Here is a 16,129-nt window from a genome sequence, read left to right as displayed (position 1 = left end):
TGGACCTCTGCCATTTAGTCAACTAAAATGTGAAAAGAAACGTTAAGGTGACTGAATGACATTACTATATCTTTAAGTCACCTTGCCAGACAGTTCAGTTAACATTCAGTTGACTGAATGTCACATGCTCGTCCCCTGATTAGATTCATTTGTTAAAGGCAGAATACTTATAGAGTTTATACCATACTTATAGTTTTGTCCTATAGTAAAAAAATAAAATCACCCCAAAAGTGTTGACATTTATAAACGGTGAAAGTGAAGCTTAAGTTTAAAGCGGATGTATTTTGATCTCTAAATAAAGAGCTGGACGATTTCACTTGAGCTGAACCGGAAGATAAATTGATCATTTTAATCTAGAGTTGCTGTGGAATAGCATGTTTTCTGGTCGTTTTCTTCCTCGGTCAGCGATGTTCACAATTTTAACAATATTTGTTTTTTACGATTTATTTCAGGTAATAGAAAATCGTACGTGTACAGGGTAAGTAATCTCTGAATTACCGTTGAAAAAAAAAATTAATTTGGATATAATTGCCATTTAAATCCTGTTATTCCAGAGTTGATGGAAAAGATACTTGTTGCCTTGGATTTTCGCTAAATAGAACCACTGGAAATTGTGAAAGTAAGTGTACATTATATTATATTCTTCTTTCTTCGAATTGATATGATAAAACGAATTTTCATTATTTCAGACACAGATATATAAATACGTCTTCATTACGTATTATTATACTCTGTCGATCTTGTAGCTATTGTATTTGAACAAAATGTATTAATAAATTCATTTTTGTACGGTATATTTTACATTTTTTGTAGAGTGTTCCATTGGCTTCTATGGCAAGGGTTGTTTACAGAAATGCATTTACCCTTTCTTTGGAGAAGACTGTCAGTATGTATGTCATTGTCCTAAAGATGGCTGCCACTTTTCTCACGGATGTCTCCCGAGAGCTGAAACCGTTTCATACCAGAAAATAAGTATGTGTTTTCATAAACATTGAAATTGTCTTGATATTACAGGTAGCATGCGAATTTTTTGTGTTTTAACGGAACAAAATTTATTTTTTAAGGTTCATCTTTAATATATTCAACAAAAATTTCAATCTCGACTTCAACTGTTTCATCAGCAGGTAAACCGGTATACAATCCAACCGTTACTCGCAACTTTTTCACGAATGATCACGAGTTAAGCGATTCAACGGATAATAGTTTTAATAATAATGACCTTCTAAAAAACAATGTTGTCATCACTTTTTTAGGAGTTTTCGTTTGCTTTTTTTCTGTATTTGTTACTGCATATATTTATCTCAAGTGTTTTCGAAAGAGATCATATGAAGGTATAACTAAAGAGACTGAATGGCAGGCTATGTATCAATCGTTGAATCGTGAGGCAGTAGATACTCAAAGTACAACTTATCCGGAACAAAGGCGATTCAATGTCAATTCAGTGTATCTGTCTCCAGTGTTCAATCGCAGTGAGAGTAGTGAAACACCGCATGGTTCACGGGAAAATGATATGAGACTACAAATCAATGAAGTTTTGCAAGAAATTTCAATTGACAGCCAAGGATACGACTCTTCAATTACAGAAATTGAACCAAACTTTCTAAACGATGGAGTAAATCATATTTACGTCGAAATTGCAGAGGACAACACATAAGATGTTGAAACTGGCTGTGAATCCAATTGTTTGACAATGATGAGGCTACCACTTCTTTGGAGACAAGACTGCAAACATTAGTGATTAATTATCGAAGTAAAAAAATGCTGATTGACGTGAACAAAACATTTTGATAGTTCTTCAAATACTTTTTTTTTTTATAATGTTAAGGCTAATCGGTATTTCGTAACTTACGACAGGTCCTTTGTTTTTATAAACAAATGGTTCGTTTTATTTGTTGTTTACATGAAGCATTTGATTTAATTATGTATTACCTGACTATTTGCAATTACTGTTTATTTTTTTTTACAGACACTTGTACAATTTGCAACTAACTTAACCCAAATATTGATCAAATGGTTACATTCATAATAAAGAAAATATATAACCAGTCGTCATTGTTTTCATAGAAGAATCACACTATTTCAATATCACCGAAAATGAGAGTTTAATCTCACACCATGGCCATATAACTTTTAAAAGTGAATTGAATGGTTGTGTTACAAATTGTAATCACCTGTTCCAAATCTGTTGCAGTTAAATTGCTTATTTTGTGAGATTTGTTTCCTGTTTTTATTACACACCCGCTTGCATTGGATATATATGGATTATTATATAGGGATATTTTGTAATAAATTATAGAATCAAATATATTTATCTTACAGTTATAAAGCCAAGCAGTATAACGATTTTCTCATATGTTACGTAATTAGGGGTTTTTAGGGGTCAAAAGTCCAAAACTTTGATCGCCTATATCTCAAAAAGGAAAACTATTTTGAAATGCAGTATAAAAGAAAAGATACTCAAAATGATGTACTTAACAACATGCAACCTAAAAAATTTGGTTCAGCGGCCCCAATAAGGAGATAATGGACCGGCCCCTAAAACATTCTGTCTCAGATATCTCAAGAATGGTAACGAATTTCTGAACACTTGTTGAACAAAATGTCTTTATAATTAAATGACTTTTCATTTGATACCACGAAAAAGGGGCTGGCCCCTAATATTAGGGACCTAAAGGGCTCTAAAGTCTTTTACCCATAACTCTTTACCGAGGGATATTTTGTAATAGATTATAGAAGCAAATATGTTAATCTCACAGTTATGTATTCAAGCAATGTAATGATTTTATCATGTGTTACGTAATTAAGGGTTTTTAGGGGCCAAAAGTCCAAAATTTTGATCACCCATATCTCAGAAAGGAAATATATTTTGTAATGCAATACAGAAGAAAAGTTGTTCAAAATAATGTTCTCAACAAAATGCAACCTTCAAAATTTCGTTAAACGGCCCCTATAAGGAGTTATGGGATCGGCCCCTAAAACCTTCTTTCTCATATATCTCCAGAACGGTAACGAATTTCTAAACACTTGTTGAACAAAATTTGTTGAGAATTAAATAACCTTTCATTTGATATCAAGAAAAAGGGACTGGCCCCTAAAATTAGGGGACCGAAGGGCTCTAAAGTATTTTATCTATAACCCTTTATTGAGGGATATTTTGTGAAATGTTATACAAGCAAATGTGTTTATCCTGCAGTTATGTATCAAAGCAATGTATTGGTTTTGTCATGTGTTTTGTAATTTGGGGTTTTTAGATGCCAAAAGTCCGAAGTTTTTATCACCCATATCCCAGAAAAGTAAAATATTTTGAAATGCAGTACAGAAGAAAAGTTGTTCAAAATGATGCAAAAGGGCTCTAAAGTCTTTTATCTATTACCCTTTATTGCGGGATATTTTGTGAAATGTTATAGAAGCAAATGTGTTTATCTTATAGTTATGTATCAAAGCAATGTAATGATTTTATCATGTGTTACGTAATTAAGGGTTTTAGGGGCCAAAACTCCAAAATTTAGATCACCAATATCTCAGAAAGGAAATATATTTTGTAATGCAGTACGAAGAAAAGTTGTTCAAAATGATGTTCTCAACAAAATGCAGCCTTCAAATTTTCGTTAAAAGGCCCCTTAAAGGAGATAAGGGATCGGCCCCTAAAACCTTCTTTCTCATATATCTCCAAAACGGTAACGAATTTCTAAACACTTGTTGATAAAATGTGTTCAAAATGTCCTTTCATTTGAATCCAAGAAAAAGGGATTGCCTCTTAAATTAGGGGATCAAAGAGCTCTAAAATCGAACGGAAGACCTCCTCGTTGCTCGCAACGAGATCGTGTCTAGTTATTTTTATTTTTTTTCTTACAAATTTTGTGCACGCGAGTTCTCAAAAACGGCTCGACCGATTTCCATGAAACTTTCAGATCTGATCGATAGTGATCTGAACCTTATAGGTTTTTGATTTTATTGATGACGTCACTTCCGTTTTTGAGAAACTGACGTTTTATCGATTTTCAGAGGGGTGGCTTGTCCCTCTAAGTTCTCCTAAACTATAAAAGATATCGAGTTCAAACTTTCAGGGGTTGTAGACAAAAGATTGTAGATTTGTAATTTTATTTTCATTTTGGTCTGTCTTGAAAGGCGCCGAAGCTCGCCTGGACCCGAAAATTGAAATGGAAAAAATGTCGTATTTTTTTCTGGTTTTCTTTTATTATTTCTTTTCGGAAAAATATTTTGTTAAGACATGTAATGTAAAAAAAGTTTTATTTACAGGACCTTTTCTTTGAAATCAAGAAAAAGTGGCTGGCCCCTCAACAAAGGGGACCAAAGGGCTCTAAAGTCTCTAATCTGTAGCGCTTTACTGAGAGATAATTTGTGAAAAGTTATAGAAGAAAATATGTTTATCTCACAGTTATATATCCAAGCAATATAATGATTTTATTTTGTGTTACGTAATTAAGGGTTTTTAGGGGCCAAAAGTCCAAAATTTTGATCACCCATATCTCAGAAAGGAAAAATATTTTGTAATGCAATACAGAAGAAAAGTTGTTCAAATTAATGTTCTTTACAATATGCAACCTTCAAAATTTCGTTAAACGGCCCCTTTAAGGAGATAAGGGATCGGCCCCTAAAATATTTATTCTCATATATCTCCAGAACGGTAACGAATTTTTAAACACCTGTTGAACTAAATTTGTGTAGAATTAAATGTCCTTTCATTTAATATCAAGAAAAAGGGGCTGGCCCCTCAAATAAGGGGACCAAAGGGCTCTAAAGTCTTTAATATGTAGCCCTTTACTGAGCGATATTTTGTGAAAGGTTATAGAAGAAAATATGTTTATCTCACAGTTATGTATCCAAGCTATGTAATATTTTTATTATGTGTTAAGTAACTCAGGGTTTTTAGGGGCCAAAAGTCCAAAATGTTGATCACCCATATCTCAGAAAGGAAAAATAGTTTGTAGTGCAAATTAGAAGAAAAGTTGTTTACATTGATTTTTTAAACAATATGCTACCTTCAAAATTTAATTAAACGGCCCCTATAAGGAGATAAGAGATCGGCTCCTAAAACCTTCTTTCTCATATATCTCCAGAACGGTAACGATTTTCTAAACACTTGTTGAACAAAATTTGTTAAGAATTAAATGACCTTTCATGTAATATCAAGAAAAAGGGGCTGGACCCTCAGATAAGGAGACCAAAGGGCTCTAACGTCTTTAATCTGTAGCCGTTTACTTAGAGATATTTTGTGAAAGCTTATAGAAGCAAATATGTTTATCTCAAAGTTATGTATCCAAGCAATGTAATGATTTTATTATGTGTTACGTAATTAAGGGTTTTTAGGGGCCAAAAAATCCATAATTTTGATCACCCATATCTTTGATAGGAAATATATTTTGTAATGCAATGCAGAAGAGAAGTTGTTTAAAATGATGTTCTTAACAATGTGCAACCTTCAAACTTACGTTAAACGGCCCCTTAAAAGGGATAAAGGATCGGCCCCTAAAACCTTCTTTCTCATATATCTCCAGAATATCTCATTCATATGTCAGAAAGGAAAAATATTTTAAAATGCAGTAAAGAAGAAAAGTTATTCAAAATGATGTTCTTAACAAAATGCAACCTTCAAATTTTCGTTAAACGGCCCTTATAAGGAGATAAGGGATCGGCCCCTAAAACCTTCTTTCTCATATATCTTCAGAACAGTAACGAACTTTTAAACACTTGTTGACAAAATGTGTTCAGAATTAAATGTCCTTTTATTTGATTCCAAGAAAAAGGGGCTGGCCCCTTAAATTAGGGGATTAAAGGGCTCTAAATATGTTTATCTATAGCCCTTTAATGAGAGCCATCTTGTGAAGGGTTATTAAAGCTAGATTAGGTATAATACATTTAAATATCCTAACAATATTATGATTTGCTCTTGCGTTACCAAATTAGGGTTTTTAGGGACCAGATGTAAACAAGTTTAATCTTTTCTATCGTTATTGGAAGAAATGCAAGTACTTTAAAAAGCAATGTAATAGAACTAAAAAGCAATACTTTAAAGCATTAGTACTTCACTCTTTTTTCTATATCATGTTTTGATATCGAAAATCAAAAGTCGATGATGTCATATTTTCTTCTAAAAATCGGACGGAAGACCTCCTCGTTGCTTGCAACGAGATCGTGTCTAGTTTTATTTTATTGTTGCTTTAATATCTTTTTTAAGTTCATGAAATAAATAGCATAACATGGCAATTCTGATATCGCATCCTATATTAAATGAGATTCTCGTGCTGATATACAGCGATTTCGGGCTAATGTAAGATGCGAGTATATGCAAGTGTACATAAACTTTCACCACCAGTAAACATTAGAACGGTAAACATAATGCTGAAATCTGTAAACATGGAAAATGTAATGAGGAACAATTAGTGCAAAAAAGCATCCTGAGTTAGTAAGTTAGTTTGAATTCTCATCCTCGAGGGTAAACAGGGCATTGATGGGGAAATGTTTTATTATATAGTGGTGTAGACACGTCTGTAGGAAAATACTCTTCACGAGAAAATCAATGCTTTTATTTTGTTATCTACTTAGCATTTCGATAAAGTGACAATTCTTAAAATGTTCGAATTGAACATCTTTTACCTAGGAAATTACAAGTAAGCGATTACATTAATTTTTTTTTATGAATGAAGCAAATGAAGAACTTATCATTTGATATTTGTAATATTGATAAGATTTTTGAGCTTCTAAATTGGTTTAAAAATGTCTTTGATACCTGCCTCAATAAAAGTTTTGTCGCACCTACTTTTCAGAACTGTTCTGATTTAACACTATTTATAGAACGGGAATTTCCGAAATAAAGATTGTCAACAAAAGGCAACGTTGTGTCTGTTTAGTTGCCAGCAAACAAAAAACAAATTTATAACTTTTTTTTAAATTAAAAAGTTCAACCTTAAAAAATAAACAACACTTATTTTTGTAGAATTCAATAAATAGAAAATTAAGCGTGTTTTAACGACTTCGTCTGCTTGAGATCAACGATCAACATTTACGGCGATGCTAGTTGTTCCACATCAAGGAATAACTATACAGAACATATGGTCCTATACGTTTTCGCGGTAACACATTTTTGATCAATGATACTTCACATTTAATGATTTGGAAATGTTTCATTAAATGATAAGAAATTAATTTAACAATTTTTCCAATGATCGACGTATCATCAATAGAAAAATTATTAAATTCATTTAAAAAAATCATATGATAATTAGTGAGTTTAGCGGTAATCAGCTGATTTGTTAGGCGATAAATGTAAACACAATTCGGGAAATTATAATTACTTCATAAATCATTAAAAAACATAGCATTTATTGATAAATCATTCTTCAGCGTTTTGTTTATATATTTCATTATGTAAATAGTGCCTGCTTGGGGGAGTAACAGTTGACATTGATACCCCCGAGAAAACCATTTTCAGGGAAATGTCTTCATTTTAATATCATTTAATATTTATTCGTTTGATGAGATATCGGCGCTTCTGATTGGTCGAAAAATTTCTTTGATACCTGCATCAATAAAAAAATTCCCGGATCTACTTTTCTAAACTGTTCTGATCTAACACTATTTATAGAACGGGAATTTCCAAAATAAACACTGTCAACGAAATGTAAAGTTATGTCTGTTTTATTGTCAGCAGACAAAATACAATTTTATAAACATAAAAACTTGAAAGTTTAACCTTCAAAAATAAACAAAACACATTATTTGATACACGAAATAGAAAATAAAGCGTCTTCTCACGATTTCGCCTGCTTGAGATCAATCAACATTACTGCGAGGCTGGCTGTTCCTTTTCCAGAATAATTATAACGAACATATAGGCCTATACACTTTCACGGTAACACTGCTGTTCAAATTTCGTAACGATGATTCACGTACATGATCGGTCATCAGAATAAGCATCGTAAAGAAAAGCTAAGACTAAGAGTAATGCATCAACTCCTCCGGCGCATTCCAAGCGGCAAATATACCATTTAAGTTCATCACTGGCTAGCTAGTTACCACAACGTTTACAAAAGTCGCTTATACATACTATTTTTTGTCGACATATCAACTATATTCGTCCATGATCGCCTCTCCTTGGATGGTTATGTCCAGTTGCATATTCCAGCGATCACACATGAAAACTAGTTTTATTACGAATTGTTCAGCACAGTGAATAATATCACAAGCTATCGCATGTATTTTCCTTTTGTTTTCAATTCAGCCGGTTCAGATTTTAACTCACTTTTTGTGTTTAATCCATTAATTCAGCTCAGTAGCTCTGCATTAGCTGAAGGCGCAGCCATTTTAAATATTGTTGCTGTTGTTGTTTTGTCTTCATACGCGCCGCTTCATTTACATTATTTACATTTTTGATCAATAACACTTATCATTTTTTGATTTGAAAATGTTTTATTAAATGACAAGAATTGACCGGAGAACTTTTTCATCAATGCGCTACGCGCATTGATGAAGTTTTCCGGTCATTTTTTTCTTTGATACGTCGATCAATAGAAAAATTATTATCTTCATTTCTTAAAAAAAACTCTTTTTTTTAATTATTATTCGCATTTTTTCAAACGTATAAATGACAATTTAGGAATGACGTGATAAAACATAAAACAAAATTCTTCTAGTCATAAAAACTAAAGCAAAAACTCAAAAAACACGTTTTTGTACTTACAGACCTGCTCAAGAATGTGTAGTTTTAATTCTACAGATTATTTTTTTTATATAAAAATGATGTTTCTGATAAGTAATAAAAGTTCCATTCCACTTTTGCGTTCGCGTTCTTTTCTCATTTTGTTGCAAAGATCGATCACTTTGGAGTTCCGAATGAAAATTAATGAAAACGGATTGAACGATGATTGGACCCTGAACGAACGGTAAGCGCAATGTGAACACTTTGTAAACGCACAATGAGCGCACGGTGAACTCACAGAAAAATGGGAAAGACGAACGTTTCAGGAACTATCTCTCTCTGTCTCTCTCTCTGTCTCTGTCTCTCTCTCTCTCTCTCTCTCTCTCTATATATATATATATATATATATATCTACATATTACTAAATTGCGTCTTCGCTAGTCAAGGGTTTTAGGTACACTCAACTCCCCATAAACCCTTGGCAAATCACATTACGAAAACTCGGTTTGGCACTATCAAGCAAATAACTAGAATTGCGCCCCATGCAGCTTATCATTTGCGGAATTGTATAAAGGGAGAATTGTATAAAGGAAGGGGATATAGTTGCATGTATATGTAACAAATATATATACAAAACAGGAGAGGGGCGAGCTCTTGTATAGGTTATTTAACTATGTTAAACTTCGTTATTAATAGTTTTTAATAAAGTATGTGTTTTCTGGCATTCAAGATTAAAATTAAACAATTTCTTTAACATTTCCTCCTTTGGGGTTAACGTTTGAATCTCTTTAACTTGTTAAAGGGAAAGGGCTGATAGATTTAATACCATACTTCTAATTTTGGGGAGTTTTATTAAACTCTCGTATGTAGTGTTACTTAGGCAAACAGAACTGTAACAGTTCCGAACTGGACCTAAGCACAAATCATCATCGCTAATGAGACTTAGGTCTTGAAAATAATCAGATAAATCGATGTACTAACATTTTTCTTCTTCGATAAGTCGTTATTTAAAGTGAAGGAAGAAATTCAAAACATTTTTTTTCTTTATAACGCAGCAGTTTTGGAGCTTCGAATAAAAAAAGAGATTTCTTTTCTCGGCATGTTTAATCACGTTACACTCTGCTGAATCAAATAGTTGTCCCTTGTTCATTTTTAAGCGGCTATAAATTGATCTCTGTCGAATCTGTAGTTCAAAGTATTGTTCTGAATAAAAGTACTTATACAAACATGTACTTAAAGAGATTAATTGTGGTTCTCCTAAAGATGTATCAATAAAACGTTTTTAATCATTGCATCTCAAGGCGTTTTTTTTTAACTATTAGTTGTAATTGTTAATTTGGCACGACACGGGACAATGACTATATATCAAACAGGTCATATTTGATTTGCCCAATACGACATAGAACTATATTGTGTGTAAGCGTCACAAGAAAATTAGAAATAGCTAAGTCATTAGCTAACGGATATCTAGATAAAATGCTTTTTAGTTTATTTGAAAATATTTGCATTTCCATTGTTCTTTCCCACTGTAAGCCCATACGGAGGAGCTGCAATTATATCTCTATAATCGCAATTGCTCTGTCTGTATACTATGACGTCATAAAGGTGTAACGTTATATATACTTTTCCATGACGTTATAGATTTAAACCACTATACGATACATCATGTGTTTTCTCCAACTCCATTAAAATTGACGTATTTACATGTAATATTAAAACATGATTTTGATAACATTTTAAAGGAATTACTGTTATATAACATATCATTGATTCTGTTAACAAATCTATGTGAATTAAAAAGATACATTACAGTCTGAATGTTTACTTTTGATGTAATAGCTAAATGTCAAGGTCTAGGCTAATACAGGGTATTTGCGAGTGGTAAAATGCAAATATAAGTAATAAACAACGATTATTTAGTGAACATGGCGTTATGAATAGCAACTGCTCTGCTGGCATATTTTCCATGATGCGCTAGCGCGCATCATGGAATATGCCAACAGAGCAATTGCTATTCATAACGCCATGTTCACTAAATAACGTTGTTTATTTCTTAATTAAATACATCTAGTGCGTATTATTACTTAAGAAATAAACAACGTTATTTAGTGAACATGGCGTTATGAATAGCAATTGCGCTGTTGGCATATTCCATGATGCGCGCTAGCGCATCATGGAAAATATGCCAGCAGAGCAGTTGCTATTCATAACGCAATGTTCACTAAATAATCGTTGTTTATTACTTATATTTGCATTTTACCACTCGCAAATACCCTGTATTAGCCTATACTTTGAAATTTAGCTATTACATCAAAAGTAAACATTCAGACTGTAATGTATCTTTTTAATTCACATAGATTGTTAACAGTATCAATCATATGTTATAACAGTAATTCCTTTAAAATGTTATCAAAAACATGTTTTAATATTACATGGAAATACGTCAATTTTAATCGAGTTGGAGAAAAACACATGATGTATCGTATAGTGGTTTAAATCTATAACGTCATGGAAAAGTATATATAACGTTACACCTTTATGACGTCATAGTATACTGACAGAGCAATTGCGATTATAGAAAAATAATTGCAGCTCCTCCGTATGGGCTTACAGTGGGAAAGAACAATGGAAATGCAAATATAAGTTTTTATATGTTTCTTATGGTTAAGATACGGTGTATCTGACAGTAGAATAAAGACGCGAAGTTTCAAATAAATCAACGAGTTATCGACTATCGCTCGACTAAAGGCTCCGTTTAATCGACCAAGCCAACCGAGTAAAATTGACATCCCTACTAACAACACATACTTAAAAACACAGAATGAGAAATCCAGTTTAATCAAAATTTAAACCATCCAGTACGTCAGGTATCGGAAGATGTTAGTGTCAGGTGTATTTTGCAAAACTTGATTGGAATCCGTGGAGAATACAAGCGTATTGACAAAGTTGTTTTCATTGCAGACCTTAATGAACCAGTATTTGTTGACGAAAGAGAACATATATCAAGTCCTTTTCAAAGTTCAATACAGATACATAGATTTATTTGAAAACTTACAGTTATTTGTCAAAGTTGACATGAACAAATACAGTCCTGGTGGTTAAAGTTCAAAGTAACATAATTGAGAGTGACAAATGTTCACGAATTGCACCTAACCCTCTGAAAATTAAGCCAGATTTTCCTGAAAACCAGACCAGAGAAATAAAAAGAAATTTTAAGGCAAGGGTGAGCAATGTTGCTTGTGTCTAACCAGGTCTGTTAGATACGATATATAAACTGTTAATGCTAATATGAGAACACAAACCAATTTCTACTCTTAACATTCCATTTTAGTTCAAGTTAACTGTTAATGCATGAGGACATTTGCACCCTTATGTTAACAAACATGACTCGAATCAAACAAAATTCCATTCAATATAAACATTTTGAATAATTGGTATACTGAGCCCGATTTTTCTTAAAACAATGACCTTGAAGTTCCTCAATTGACCTAGGGTCAAGGTCATGACACACCCTCAGGTTATAAGCAATGTTGATGTGAATTGGGAACTTCCAATGTTTCTCAATTAAAAAGATACGGATCGGACACAAATTTTGGACTTTTTCTGCCAGTGACCTTGACCTTGCCCAAATGACCTTGGGTCAAGGTCATGAACCATCCGGAAGTCATCAGCAATCTTCCAGTAAGAACTTCCAATATTTCTCCATAAGAAAGATATGGACCGGACACGAATTGAATATACAGACGGACAGACGGATGGACGGGCGGACAAGGTGATTCCTGGCTATATATTCCCCTCCCCCCAAACTTCGTTTGCGGGGGGTATAAAAATGAACATGTCATCGACTTTGCTTTTAAGGAGGCACATGTCAATATGCGATGTGTCGTTATTTTTCTTCAATTGTTCATGAGAAGTACTGCGCAAACTATAAAAAAGGTTATATACGGTCACCATTTCCAGGTTGATTTATAAAACAAAACAACAATCAAATGTGCTAAACATTTTTTATTAGACGGTTGCTATAAATAGCCACGGTCTATTGCTACGGTCCTGACCGGAAGAGTATTTCTCACGGGTACCCTAGCGGATAAGGAACGATAACTCTGTTAGGTATGCAGTGTTACACGCAATGTTTTATCTATGTGTTGATTTCAGTATGAGAAGTAATTCTAATCTTATCAGATATTTTAAGCATTTTATCTGCTAATTTTTTTGTACATATATTTAAATAATTTATGAAATTGTGTTTTATTTTAAATGAGCCGTTACCCTGTCTGCTTACGCGGTATCGATAATTTATGCACCAGCTGCCATACCACTTGCATAAACTATATCACTGCGATAATTGGCTAAGAGATCTCAAAATAATCGCTTCTTCTTTTTTTATGATGTAAACAATTGTCAGAAACACCCTATTTAAACAGGTTTGCCATTTCATATTTCAGCAATTATGCTTCACCTATAAATTAAGTCATTTTCAAAGAATTAATTTTAGTTGAGGAAGAATATTTATTTTGATGTAGCTTATTCCAAAGAATTCACAACAGATACTGACAATATTACATAAATTACATTTTATTGAACTTTAACCGATCAATGACACGCTTTCTTCTATAAATGTGCATGTTTTTTTTTAACTTACAAGAAAATTGAAATTTACGATACAAATGTGTTTAATTTTGGACTGACCTGTGATTAACCTAATTTTGTAACCCACTCAGTCTGTAGGAACATTAGTTTTATTACAGCCACCTCAATATTCATCAGACAATATTTACTACTGATGTTAACGCGTTACCTGCTGCTGACTTTTCTCAAACACGCTAATCGATCGACCTCGGATTGTAAAATTCAGTGCAAATCTAGTCGCCATTTTACAATTTTACATGGATACATGTATAAACAAACAACATTTTACGATGTTTCAAAGAAATAAGGGATTAAAGACATATGCTGTAAAACATTTTATAGATTTCACTCCGTGTCAGCTCCTGTATCTCTAGTTTGCAGCAAACGCTAGCTTTTTTGTGAGAAAAAACAATCGGTTCAACTCATGCAATATTCCATTTACATGGTACATTGTGAACGGTATAATGTAAGATATAATAATTTTGTTCACCAAACAGTTTCTGACGAATTTTTCACAATAAACTGAATAACGCAATTTGATGAGCGAAGTACAATCTATGACTTTAATCCATATGCGCCCGTCTCTGCTATAAGAGAACCTTTTCTTTGGTTTGGGGTGGAGGGGGGGGGGGTATTTTTTCACTATCATATGACATTATTTACACATGTACGTAAATATCGCCCCTTTTGTTCTCAAATAATTTTTAACTCGCGAGTACAACTCTATTAAGAGCTTTCTTCGACATTAGTTTCCATTTACAAATTGTCGGGCCTATATAATATGTAAATGCGTCAGTTTGTTGCGATTTGCAATCAAAATACACACCAGTTAGAAAGTGTCATCACTCAACGAAATGCTACATCGGCCGTAGCGTATACATCCATGCTATATTTGCGATAAATAATGAAACATTAAGGCAAAAAATGTGCTTCATAGATGACTGTAGTATTCTGCTGAGCTACAGAACTACATGTGTAGCTTTCCGGAAATATTGCCGGGATTTTCGAACTCTATAGCTTTAGATCTATTGTATAGTACATGCAAAGAATAAAATGAAATTCATATACACAGATGTACGGTCAAAAAAACATGCGTTCAGCCTGGTTTTTGTTTGTTTGGTGTTTTTAAAAACTAATTTTGAATAACTAGAAAAGTTTAATGTAGCAAGTAAATTATGCGTGTTAAAGTGTACTGAGAAGCGATAAAATATACATGTGACTCTACCAAATCCATTCAAATGGTTTGAATAAATCTATAGCTAAATACAATAGGACAAATGTACTTTAAAACGTTGATTAAAGAAACTGCCGTGACTGATTATTGTATGATTTTCAAATTTTTATTCACTTTCGTTGTGAGCAAATGGAAATAATCCACCACTAAAGTCGAAGATAAAATATTGATTGACTCTTCTGTTTCATGATGACGTGCATTTCAAAAGCAATACCAATTTTATCAAACAGGTTCTTGTAAACCATTCCGTTTTCTGTACACCTAAATGTATTAACTGACTATGAGGACAAAGGCAAGTGTGATGGTCCACGAGACTGCATCTTTTTCCTCGTGAAGAAATTGAGAGAAAATGCTGTCGAGAGGGACAATAAACATACTACATGTATGCCCAAATAGTTAGTAAAAACCTGATAAGAATTTTATCATACCAAAGCTTTATTTGTTCTCGTTACTTTGAGAAATCTACAATATCTTTAAAGCACAAAAGTCCAATCCACACTTTTCAAAAGTTGTTCCTCTTTGCGGTGTCAACCCAAAGGTCAAAAGGGAAAAAACCTAAATTCCTCTTCTTTATACAATTTGGGCGTACTGTGATGAAATCGCTTTGGATTTGATTTATTCATTCAATAGGTGGTGGCAACCCACATATTTTATGGGTCATTCTTGGGCAATCAAAATACATAATATGTAGTACATGTACAATGTATTACCGAAAACGGAGTTTTAATGTCAACTGATATATATACAAACATAATTATAGATACAAACGGATAGATACAAACATATAGATACAAACCTCTATACTACAAAGGCTACTGTGATAAATCTATCATGGGTTTTCCCCAAAAGATGATGATAAAGAGACACAACATTTGTAAAGTGTTAATTGTGATCACAACTACGATTTCCACAGAATTATCCATGTAGGAAACTCACGACCAGTTGTGCGAGTAAGCGTTAAGTATTAGTACATGTATGAGATACTGGCTGTGGATTTTCGACAACAATAATTACCATACATGTAATATGCCACTTTCTAACAGTACTTTCAGTACTTTGATTTATTGATAAAATACTTCAAAACTTCAGCACAGGGACGGTTTTACTCCGGCTATTTCCAATAAGAGTATTGAAGCAGATTGGAATGTAAATGGTTCATTAACTGGCTCAAACTCTATTGAAATGTATATAAATAGTAAATAAATTGAGTTAAAATAAAACTTACTACAGTACTGTGACATCCCCTAAAAAATGTGTGCATGTTAAATAATGTTGAAATACTGATATTTAATTTACTCTAATGATTTACACATCAAACGATTTCATAAATATATTTACAGCTAACTTCTTGAAATCGCTACAAATAAAGTCGACGATTCCCTGTGGTGTAGTACTGTTCCATTTAGTTCTCTTGATAAGGCTTACTCCTGTCCAAGAAAAGGGACTGTTGGCCAATTTGATGAAACAGGCAGAAACCTTACGGCATGGTCTTGATTTAGCTTCAAAGGTCGGGGATATCGGTGAGTTGATGTGGCATTAATTTAATGCATTACCTACCATCAGGTGAACTGCTGAAGTACCTTCCAACAATGCGGCGCTACCGCCTC

At 33.1% G+C, this 16,129-nt stretch overlaps 1 long non-coding RNA gene across 1 annotated transcript; it reads left to right on the top strand.

Annotated features, from left to right (window-relative positions):
* On the top strand, window positions 1–1,991 carry LOC128186012 (uncharacterized). Its single transcript, XR_008243876.1, has 3 exons — window positions 1–619; window positions 814–972; window positions 1,065–1,991. It is a non-coding gene; the product is annotated as an uncharacterized LOC128186012 (long non-coding RNA).
* The last annotated feature ends 14,138 nt before the right edge of the window (window positions 1,992–16,129 follow it).

The sequence above is a fragment of the Crassostrea angulata genome, chromosome 5 (genome assembly GCF_025612915.1).
Source record: "Crassostrea angulata isolate pt1a10 chromosome 5, ASM2561291v2, whole genome shotgun sequence".
Lineage (NCBI taxonomy): Eukaryota > Metazoa > Mollusca > Bivalvia > Ostreida > Ostreidae > Magallana > Magallana angulata.
The sequence above is the reverse complement of the archived record's forward strand: the minus strand, read 5'-3'. Positions and strand labels throughout refer to the sequence as shown.